Source organism: Hyperolius riggenbachi, chromosome 3 (genome assembly GCF_040937935.1).
Source record: "Hyperolius riggenbachi isolate aHypRig1 chromosome 3, aHypRig1.pri, whole genome shotgun sequence".
Taxonomy (NCBI): domain Eukaryota; kingdom Metazoa; phylum Chordata; class Amphibia; order Anura; family Hyperoliidae; genus Hyperolius; species Hyperolius riggenbachi.
In genome coordinates, this window is record NC_090648.1 from 41,794,887 (window position 1) to 41,805,203 (window position 10,317).

The 10,317-nt window shown below is 46.6% G+C and overlaps 1 long non-coding RNA gene across 1 annotated transcript; it reads left to right on the forward strand.

The window, feature by feature from the left end:
- The first annotated feature begins 542 nt into the window (after positions 1–542).
- Positions 543–2,342, forward strand: LOC137560932 (uncharacterized). Its single transcript, XR_011029847.1, has 3 exons — positions 543–724; positions 1,881–2,015; positions 2,188–2,342. It is a non-coding gene; the product is annotated as an uncharacterized lncRNA (long non-coding RNA).
- Positions 2,343–10,317: the final 7,975 nt, after the last annotated feature.

Consider the following 10,317-nt stretch of genomic DNA (forward strand, 5'->3'; position numbering starts at 1 on the left):
GCCACCCATGGCCACACCCACATTCTGGTCCATGGCCGCACCCATTTTTGGGGGCGGCGCGTACGTGCGCCGCACAACATAACCCTCAGGTTTTTCGGCACACACATCTTCTCTAAAATTTGCGGCGCACCACTTCTTCCCTGCCTTTTTGCACCCCCCCCCCCCCTGGAAAATTTTGTGCGGACGCCCATGGCTATGAACTGGCACAAAGTCTATAGACGCCGCGGCCAGTTCATGGAATCCATTCAATTATATATTTGATGCTTGCTGTCACAGGATCTTCTCTGTCAGTCCAATCACACATGAAATGAAATGATGTAGTTATTATGGCTAGCAATGTCAGCAGTTATAGGTGGCACTAGTCATCGTTGATCCCTAGTATCTGCCCGAAGTCATAGTTGGTTGCTTCCCACAATTTTTGAAAACTGTCATTATGAATAATATTATAATCGTTTACATTATGCTGTAAGTAAGAAGATTCTTAATTAATGAAGGTATAATACAGTGGTCATTAATACTGTAATATTTCTTTTCCAGGAATTTACAAGAGGCCAGTATGACCTCACCACCCCGAGGGAGAAAAGGGACGTGGTGAGAAGGGTGCAGGGGATCCTGAGGGCCGAGTACCGGCGGGACCTCACCACCAAGCAGGTCCAAATGTTATGGAGCGACCTTAAGAGGAGGGACCAGGACTTGCTCAGGCGGGTGGTTGCCCAAATAGGATGTAAGTCAGCAAACTATTAGTTTATGTATGTCTATTTTGGGTTTTATATGCTGTATGTATTTATCCTAAAAAATAATTCCATGGGCTGAATACTATAGAGTTGTGCAGTATGTACAGTTAAAGTATATATCCGTAAGGTATTCACAGTGCAGCACTTTTCCCACATTTTGTTTTGTTAGGGGCTTATTCCAAAATGGGTTAAAACATATTATTTTGTGCTCCTGTGTGGGCATAGTGATGATATTTGTGCAATATGTACTGAGTATACTGCATTCATGCAAATAAAGTTATTAAAAAAAATGGGCCCCTAGGCTTAACATTGGTTTTTGATAACCACTGATGATCAATTAACTTATTTTTTTTTTAAGAAAAATTTGATAGGTGCTGTCGTCCATCTGGACCCTATATCCTCTCCAGGCCCTAGGCAAGTGGCTAGGTTTGCCTTGTGGATGGTCCGGCTTTGTTGCACAGCAATTTTTTTTAAAGATCTCTCCAGAGCTATTCAATCGTATTGAAGCCTAAGCTCTTGCTGGGCCACTCAAGAACATACACAGAGTTGTCTCGGAGCCACACCATTGATATCTTGACTGTGTGCCCAGGGTCGTATTCCTACTACAAGATGAACCATTGCCCCAGTCTGCGTTCCAAGTGCTCTCTTTAAAGTGATCCTTAAGCCTGTAAAAAAAAAAGAAAAAGATTTTGACTCAACTGTGGCTTCCCTGAGCCCCCTGCAGTCGATCGGTGCCCTCGCCGCCTCGCTCAGATCCTCCTGGACCCCACGGCGACCACTTCCGGTTTCGCTGTCAGGAACCGACAGGCATTGGGAACGCGAGTGATTCTTCGTGTTCCCAGCAAAAATATCGCCCCCTATGCTACTATTACGTCCCGGAGGCCGCAATAGCCGCAAAGGATCACTTTAAAGCCTATCCTAGTTTTATTTTACTGTATTGAAGAGTCATATTCTTTCATGTATAATAAATACATTAAAGGAATAAGAATATGATTTTTTGTTCTGTGTTTAGAGTAAGGTCCTTATCAAAGTTCACTTGAAAATAGAAATAAAAGTAATTGTAGTTCAAACAATAAAGTTATTACTTTTTATCCATTTTATCATATATTTTGATTAAATTGTATTATTCATTACTCCTTACTACAGCTGCAAGTGGTACCCGCACTGCCCGGCCCCGGGGATCCTCTGCACCCAGGCCTTCTTCCTCAAGAGCCTCCTCACCTGGCCCCAGCCATCATAGCCAGAGGGCTTATCTGCTTAGAGCCAGGACACCGCTTTATGGTAAAATTCTCTTACTGTATGATTAACATTGCATACTATGGAAAAGCAAGTAAATGCTATGTTATATGTATTACATTACAGGTTCTTAATTTTAGGGATGATCAATGAGATTGAAATATGTACAAGTTGATGGATTGCTGGGTTTACCTATTTTGCACATTTTTTTCTACAGTTCCTCTATCAACATATACGAGGCTGAGGGGCCAGGTGAGGAGGCTGACGAAGACGAAGAGGAGGCATGAGCAGGAAATCCGCTTACTGAAGCAGCAGATGCTTGAAATGCGTCAGCATATGGCGAATGTGGAGGAGGAGGTCCGCCAGTTGAAGGGGACAGGGGGTAGGCGGTAGGGTGGACTGAGGGGTTTTTTTTTTGTTGTTTTTTTGTTGTTGTTGTTGTTGAAGATTTTTACTGCTGGCAGGTGATGTAGCTGCTGCATGGTTTTTTGGCAGTTGGAAACAGCTGTAAACAGCTATTTTCCACAATGCAGCAAGGTTCACAGGCCTGGTGTTTCACAGCATCAGAACTTTGTGTCTCTTATACAAGCCTCATTTTTAGCTGTACAGAAGAAAACTGCCCGGGCATTTTGCCCCTGAATCCGGGCAAAGCATGATGGGATTTCTGAGGTTGTTGTTCTCGTTCTGCTGTTTTGGTTCAATTTTTTTTTTTTTTTAACATTTTGAATTTGACATTTGAAGCCTAGGGTGTGCAGCTGGGAGGGGTGATCAGGACACAGGACAGTTGGAACTGTGTCTCCTGCTCCCTGTCACCTCCTTTCAACCAAAAAGATGGCTGCCCCCATGACAAAGATGGCTGTCCCCATGAATCACAAACATTTGACTGTTCTTTTAAAACAGGGTGGGTAAGAGATTATATTACCTATCTATTCTAATTAACATAACTAATGTAACTTAATGACAGTATATTTGTTTAGGCTGAAGTTCCCCTTTAAAAAAAAAAAAAAAAAGAAAAGAAAAACTTTTCACAAAAAAATAAATTTTTTTCTTAAAAAAGGATAAGTTTCTTCTCTTTTGTTGTACGATCTCTGACACTGACACATTGTGTTGGACTAAATAATCGCAAAATAAATGCAATGACATTGTTAATACAATGCATTTCAAAAACATATATTTATGCAGAATACTTAGTTGTATGTGTCACATTGCTTGTGTGATGCAATCCCTTAATTTTGTAGATCTTCTTCTGTGTCCAACACAAAGCACCAGTGTGCAAAATAGACATTTAAAGTGTAAAGAGTATATGTAGCAATTATTCATTGCTTTTTAGTTCTCTTTTACAGCGCATGCAGGTTCAGGCTACTCTACTTTCTTCCTCCCCTCCTCTCTGTGGCACGCGTCATAGTGCACGGAACTATGATGCGATGCAGAGAGTCGGAAAATAATTCGAGGAGACAGAGACTGCGCATGCGCTGTAAGGACCCACAGACATCATTTTTCATGTTTCAGCTCTACTTTCTGTAGGAGCCATGTTTTCAATAGCATTGAGAGTGGGCATACCGGGATGGAGAGGGATTAAGAGAGGAAGTGTATACACTTCATATACACTTGGGTATACTTAAAGGGACTCCAAGATCAAATTAAACGCAAAATGTGAACTTACCCGGGCTTTGCTGTAGCCCAGTGCTGGTCTGTAGTTCCCACGACGTACCTCCGGGTCTTCTCCCAATGCCTCTTCAGAAATGGTTGGCCGGCGGATCCTGGCGACACTCGGGCCGATTGTCGGGCTCCTTCTTCCGCATACATCACGCGTAACGTCATTACGGCGTCCGGCGTCACAGTACGGCGCATGCGTGGTTTAATCGCGCATGCGCCGTACTGTCACGCCGGCCACCGTGATGACGCGAGGCGGCCGGCGTAATGACGTTACGCGTGATGTATGCGGAAGAAGGAGCCCGACACTCGGCCCGAGTGTCGCCAGGATCCGCCGGCCAACTACAGACCAACACTGGGCTACAGCAAAGCCCGGGTAAGTTCACATTTTGCGTTTAATTTGATCTTGAAGTCCCTTTAAAAACATACCCTGTGCCCCTGCTCAGTGTCCCTTTCAGGGGTTCTTTCTTTAGGGTGGGGGAGAAGAATTTGGGCCTGGTTTGCAGGCATTACAAAATACTTACCGAGCCTCCAGCGGCGTTTTGTAGCCTTCCTGAAGCTCCTAGCATGCTCCTATTGGCTTTCCGACGTACTCTGTTCACGGCAGCAGGCGTATCACTCGACTCTAGGCAGGTCAGGTAACACGCCGGCTTCCATGCAAGGAGGATTGCAGAAAGCCGCTAGGAGTTTCAGGAGGGCTGAAAGATTTTGCTGGAGGTTTCAGTGAATATTTTGGAGCAGGTTTGCGTTTTTTTCTGCTGGTGGTTCAAGTAAGCAACCGACAAGCACATGAATACGGCTTCAAGTGATCACAGCTGGTGGATATTGGGGACATATGTATATACAGTATATGTATAAATAAAATATATATATCTATATATATATATAGATATATATATATATATATGCATCTGATAATAAATCTCCATGCATGTATATCTGATACACATATAAATAGAGGTAGCCAGACCTCTCCATCCAGTTAAATATAGGTAGCCAGACCTAATCCCCCACCCTCCCAAGTAATTCATAGGTACCCAGACCTCTCCCATCTCCCCCCAGTAATTCATAGGTAGCCAGACCTCTCCCCTCTCCCCCCAGTAATTCATAGGTAGCCAGACCTCTCCCCTTTCCCCCCAGTAATTCATAGGTAGCCAGACCTCTCCCCTCTCCCCCCCCCCCCCCCCAGTGATTCATAGGTAGCCAGACCTCTACCCTCTCCCCCCAGTAATTCATAGGTACCCAGACCTCTCCCCTCTCCCCCCAGTAATTCATAGGTAGCCAGACCTCTCCCCTCTCCCCCCAGTAATCCATAGTTAACCAGACCTGAACCCCTTCCACCCTCCCCCCAGTAAATCATAGGTAACCAGACCTGAACCCCTTCCACCCTCCCCCCAGTAGTTCATAGGTAGCCAGACCTCTCCTCTTCCCCCCAGTAATCCATAGGTAACCAGACCTGAACCCCTTCCACCCTCCCCCCAGTAAATCATAGGTAACCAGACCTCTCCTCTTCCCCCCAGTAATCCATAGGTAACCAGACCTGAACCCCTTCCACCCTCCCCCCAGTAAATCATAGGTAACCAGACCTGAACCCCTTCCACCCTCCCCCCAGAAATTCATAGGTAACCAGACCTGAACCCCTTCCACCCTCCCCCCAATAATTCATAGGTAACCAGACCTGAACCCCTTCCACCCTCCCCCCAGTAGTTCATAGGTAGCCAGACCTCTCCTCTTCCCCCCAGTAATCCATAGGTAACCAGACCTGAACCCCTTCCACCCTCCCCCTAGTAAATCATAGGTAACCAGACCTGAACCCCTTCCACCCTCCCCCCAGAAATTCATAGGTAACCAGACCTGAACCCCTTCCACCCTCCCCCCAATAATTCATAGGTAACCAGACCTGAACCCCTTCCACCCTCCCCCCAGTAGTTCATAGGTAGCCAGACCTCTCCTCTTCCCCCCAGTAATCCATAGGTAACCAGACCTGAACCCCTTCCACCCTCCCCCCAGTAAATCATAGGTAACCAGACCTGAACCCCTTCCACCCTCCCCCCAGTAGTTCATAGGTAGCCAGACCTCTCCTCTTCCCCCCAGTAATCCATAGGTAACCAGACCTGAACCCCTTCCACCCTCCCCCCAATAATTCATAGGTAACCAGACCTGAACCCCTTCCACCCTGTCCCCAGTAAATCATAGGTAACCAGACCTGAACCCCTTCCACCCTCCCCCCAGTAGTTCATAGGTAGCCAGACCTCTCCTCTTCCCCCCAGTAATCCATAGGTAACCAGACCTGAACCCCTTCCACCCTCCCCCCAGTAAATCATAGGTAACCAGACCTGAACCCCTTCCACCCTCCCCCCAGAAATTCATAGGTAACCAGACCTGAACCCCTTCCACCCTCCCCCCAATAATTCATAGGTAACCAGACCTGAACCCCTTCCACCCTCCCCCCAGTAGTTCATAGGTAGCCAGACCTCTCCTCTTCCCCCCAGTAATCCATAGGTAACCAGACCTGAACCCCTTCCACCCTCCCCCCAGTAAATCATAGGTAACCAGACCTGAACCCCTTCCACCCTCCCCCCAGTAGTTCATAGGTAGCCAGACCTCTCCTCTTCCCCCCAGTAATCCATAGGTAACCAGACCTGAACCCCTTCCACCCTCCCCCCAGAAATTCATAGGTAACCAGACCTGAACCCCTTCCACCCTCCCCCCAATAATTCATAGGTAACCAGACCTGAACCCCTTCCACCCTCCCCCCAATAATTCATAGGTAACCAGACCTGAACCCCTTCCACCCTCCCCCCAGGAAATCATAGGTAACCAGACCTGAACCCCTTCCACCCTCCCCCCAGAAATTCATAGGTAACCAGACCTGAACCCCTTCCACCCTCCCCACAGTAGTTCATAGGTAGCCAGACCTCTCCTCTTCCCCCCAGTAATCCATAGGTAACCAGACCTGAACCCCTTCCACCCTCCCCCCAGAAATTCAGTTTCAGTATATTTTATTTTTTTTGGGAGTGCTCCATGACAGTGGGAACACTACTATCTATAATCAAAAGAAGGTGGTACATTATAATAAAAAGTGTGGAGTACCCTAACGGTGGGGACACCCAAGAAATTGAACAGGAACAGGTGAGTTTTTTTTTTTTTTTTTTTGTGTGGAGTGCTCCCTGACAGTGGGAACACTGCTATCTATAATCAAAAGAAGGTGGTACATTATAATAAAAAGTGTGGAGTACCCTAACGGTGGGGACACCCAAGAAATTGAACAGGAACAGGTGAGTTTTTTTTTTTTTTTTTTGTGTGGAGTGCTCCCTGACAGTGGGAACACTGCTATCTATAATCAAAAGAAGGTGGTACATTATAATAAAAAGTGTGGAGTACCCTAACGGTGGGGACACCCAAGAAATTGAACAGGAACAGGTGAGTTTTTTTTTTTTTTTTTTGTGTGGAGTGCTCCCTGACAGTGGGAACACTGCTATCTATAATCAAAAGAAGGTGGTACATTATAATAAAAAGTGTGGAGTACCCTAACGGTGGGGACACCCAAGAAATTGAACAGGAACAGGTGAGTTTTTTTTTTTTGTTTTTTTTTTTTTTGTGTGGAGTGCTCCCTGACAGTGGGAACACTGCTATCTATAATCAAAAGAAGGTGGTACATTATAATAAAAAGTGTGGAGTACCCTAACGGTGGGGACACCCAAGAAATTGAACAGGAACAGGTGAGTTTTTTGTTTTTGTTTTTTTTTTTTTTGTGTGGAGTGCTCCCTGACAGTGGGAACACTGCTATCTATAATCAAAAGAAGGTGGTACATTATAATAAAAAGTGTGGAGTACCCTAACGGTGGGGACACCCAAGAAATTGAACAGGAACAGGTGAGTTTGTTTTTTTTTTTTTTTTGTGTGGAGTGCTCCCTGACAGTGGGAACACTGCTATCTATAATCAAAAGAAGGTGGTACATTATAATAAAAAGTGTGGAGTACCCTAACGGTGGGGACACCCAAGAAATTGAACAGGAACAGGTGAGGTTTTTTTTTTTTTGTTTTTTTTTTTTTGTGGAGTGCTCCCTGACAGTGGGAACACAGCTATCTATAATCAAGAGAAGGTGGTAAATTATTTAAAAAAGTGCGGTGCACCCTAACGGTGGGGACACCAAGAAACTGAAAAAGAAAAAGGTGAGTTTTTTTTTTTAAGTCAGCAGAAGCCTTTTTGGTGGCAGGTAGTAGGCAAAGTCCTAGCTTGTGGCCCTGAGAGGAGCAGCGGCTCAGTCATATAGTAAGTTGACCATCACCCTCAGTAAGCCAAAGCCATTTTGGTGGCAGGTAGTAGGCAAAGTCCTAGCTTGTGGCCCTGAGAGGAGCATCGGCTCAGTCATATAGTAAGTTGACCATCACCCTCAGTAAGCCCAAGCCATTTTGGTGGCAGGTAGTAGGCAAAGTCCTAGCTTGTGGCCCTGAGAGGAGCATCGGCTCAGTCATATAGTAAGTTGACCATCACCCTCAGTAAGCCCAAGCCATTTTGGTGGCAGGTAGGAGGCAAAGTCCTAGCTTGTGGCCCTGAGAGGAGCATCGGCTCAGTCATATAGTAAGTTGACCATCACCCTCAGTAAACCCAAGCCATTTTGGTGGCAGGTAGTAGGCAAAGTCCTAGCTTGTGGCCCTGAGAGGAGCAGCGGCTCAGTCATATAGTAAGTTGACCATCACCCTCAGTAAACCCAAGCCATTTTGGTGGCAGGTAGTAGGCAAAGTCCTAGCTTGTGGCCCTGAGAGGAGCATCGGCTCAGTCATATAGTAAGTTGACCATCACCCTCAGTAAACCCAAGCCATTTTGGTGGCAGGTAGTAGGCAAAGTCCTAGCTTGTGGCCCTGAGAGGAGCAGCGGCTCAGTCATATAGTAAGTTGACCATCACCCTCAGTAAGCCCAAGCCATTTTGGTGGCAGGTAGGAGGCAAAGTCACCCGAAAGGTGGAAGACCAATAAACAAAACAGCAGCAACATCAGGGACACCAGTAAACATAGCAGGACATAGCAGTGCTCCATGAAAGTAGGAACACTGAAATACTTTTGCAGCAGGAGCAGAAAAAAAATGAAATTGTGCAGTGCACTCTAACGGTGTGAGCAACGATATCAATAACATTTTTTTTTATTTTTTTATTTTTTTTTTAACCCTAGGGCTCCATAAGAGTGGGAAGACTGCTGTACCTTTGAATCAAATTGTGCAGTGCACCCTAATGTTGGGAACACAACTGAACATTAAATATTTAATGTTATCTTACAGACATATAGGTATATCAGAGGGAGTTTAAAGCGATCTCATTCAGTTTCTGTCTCTGAGGGCAGGGGCTGAGTATTCACCATCAATCCAGGACTGATTCATTTTTAAGAAGGTCAGTCTGTTCACTGAATCTGTAGACAAACAGGATCGCTTTTCAGTAACCACCCCACCTGCCGCACTGAATGCACGCTCAGAAATGACGCTGGAAGCCGGGCATGCCAGAAGTTGAAGCGCATACTGCGCCAGCTCGGGACAGGTTTCCAGTCTGGCGGACCAAAATTCCATAGGGTCCTCTGTACGCATACTGTCAGATGCACCAAGTGACCCCATGTAATCACTGACCATGCGGCTCAGCCGCTGGTGAAAACTTCCTTCTACTGTTCTTGTTGTTATTGTTGGACGCTCAAAGAAGTAAAAGTTTCTCATTGCTCCAAAAAGGTCTCCAGGAAGAATGGGTCTGCTTGGCTCAGCTACTTGCTGGGTGCGATGAGTGGGGATAGCTGTGATCTCAGACTGTGGAAAGGCCTCCTGCACATGACGTATTAGGGCCTGCTGCAGCTCCCGCATCCTCTCCTCCTGCCGGCTTGCTGGAATGAACTGACCCAGTTTCCCCTTGCATCGAGGGTCTAAAAGGGCGGCCAACCAGTAGTCATCCCTCTCCTTAATGTTTTGGATCCGGGGATCTCTGCGTAAGCATTTCAACATATGAACAGCCATGGGGAAGAGATGAGCCTGCGCCTCCAAATCATCCGGTCTGCTCAACACATCAAAATCCTCTGACTGCTGCTGCTGCTCGTCCTGCCTTCCAATGTCTACCCACCCATGAACCACAGATGCCGCACTGGCCTGCTCTCCCTCCTCACAATGGTCAGGCACCTCAAGTAAGTCCCGCGTGAAAGTAAGCTCCTCCTCCTCCTCCTCATGTGCCTGAGTTTGGGTGGCTTGGAGCAAGCTTTGTTGTTCAAGCTCATCAAGCGCATCCTCCCCAGCTGCCATCAGGCTACTCAGACTCTCGTCCAGCATGTACACGAGAGGGATCACTTCGCTGATACAGACTTGTGCCCCACTTACGAATGTTGTAGCCTGATCGAATGGGGACAAGACACGGCAGACTTGATACATCAGCCGCCACTCTTCCTGGGTGAATCGGGCAGGTGCGCCCTGGGTGCCATGTCCTCCTCTGAGGTACTCTGCAACCGCCTTTTTCTGCTCGCACAACCTATTCAGCATGCGAAGTGTGGAGTTCCACCGTGTTGCACTGTCTGCAATGAGCCTATGGGGGGGCAGGCCATGTTTCTCCTGCAATTTAGACAGCGAATCTTTGGCATTTGAAGAATAACGTAACTTCGATACAACTCTTCTTGCATGCTGCACCACATCACTCAAACCTGGGTAGGTGCGTAAAAAGCGCTGCACCAC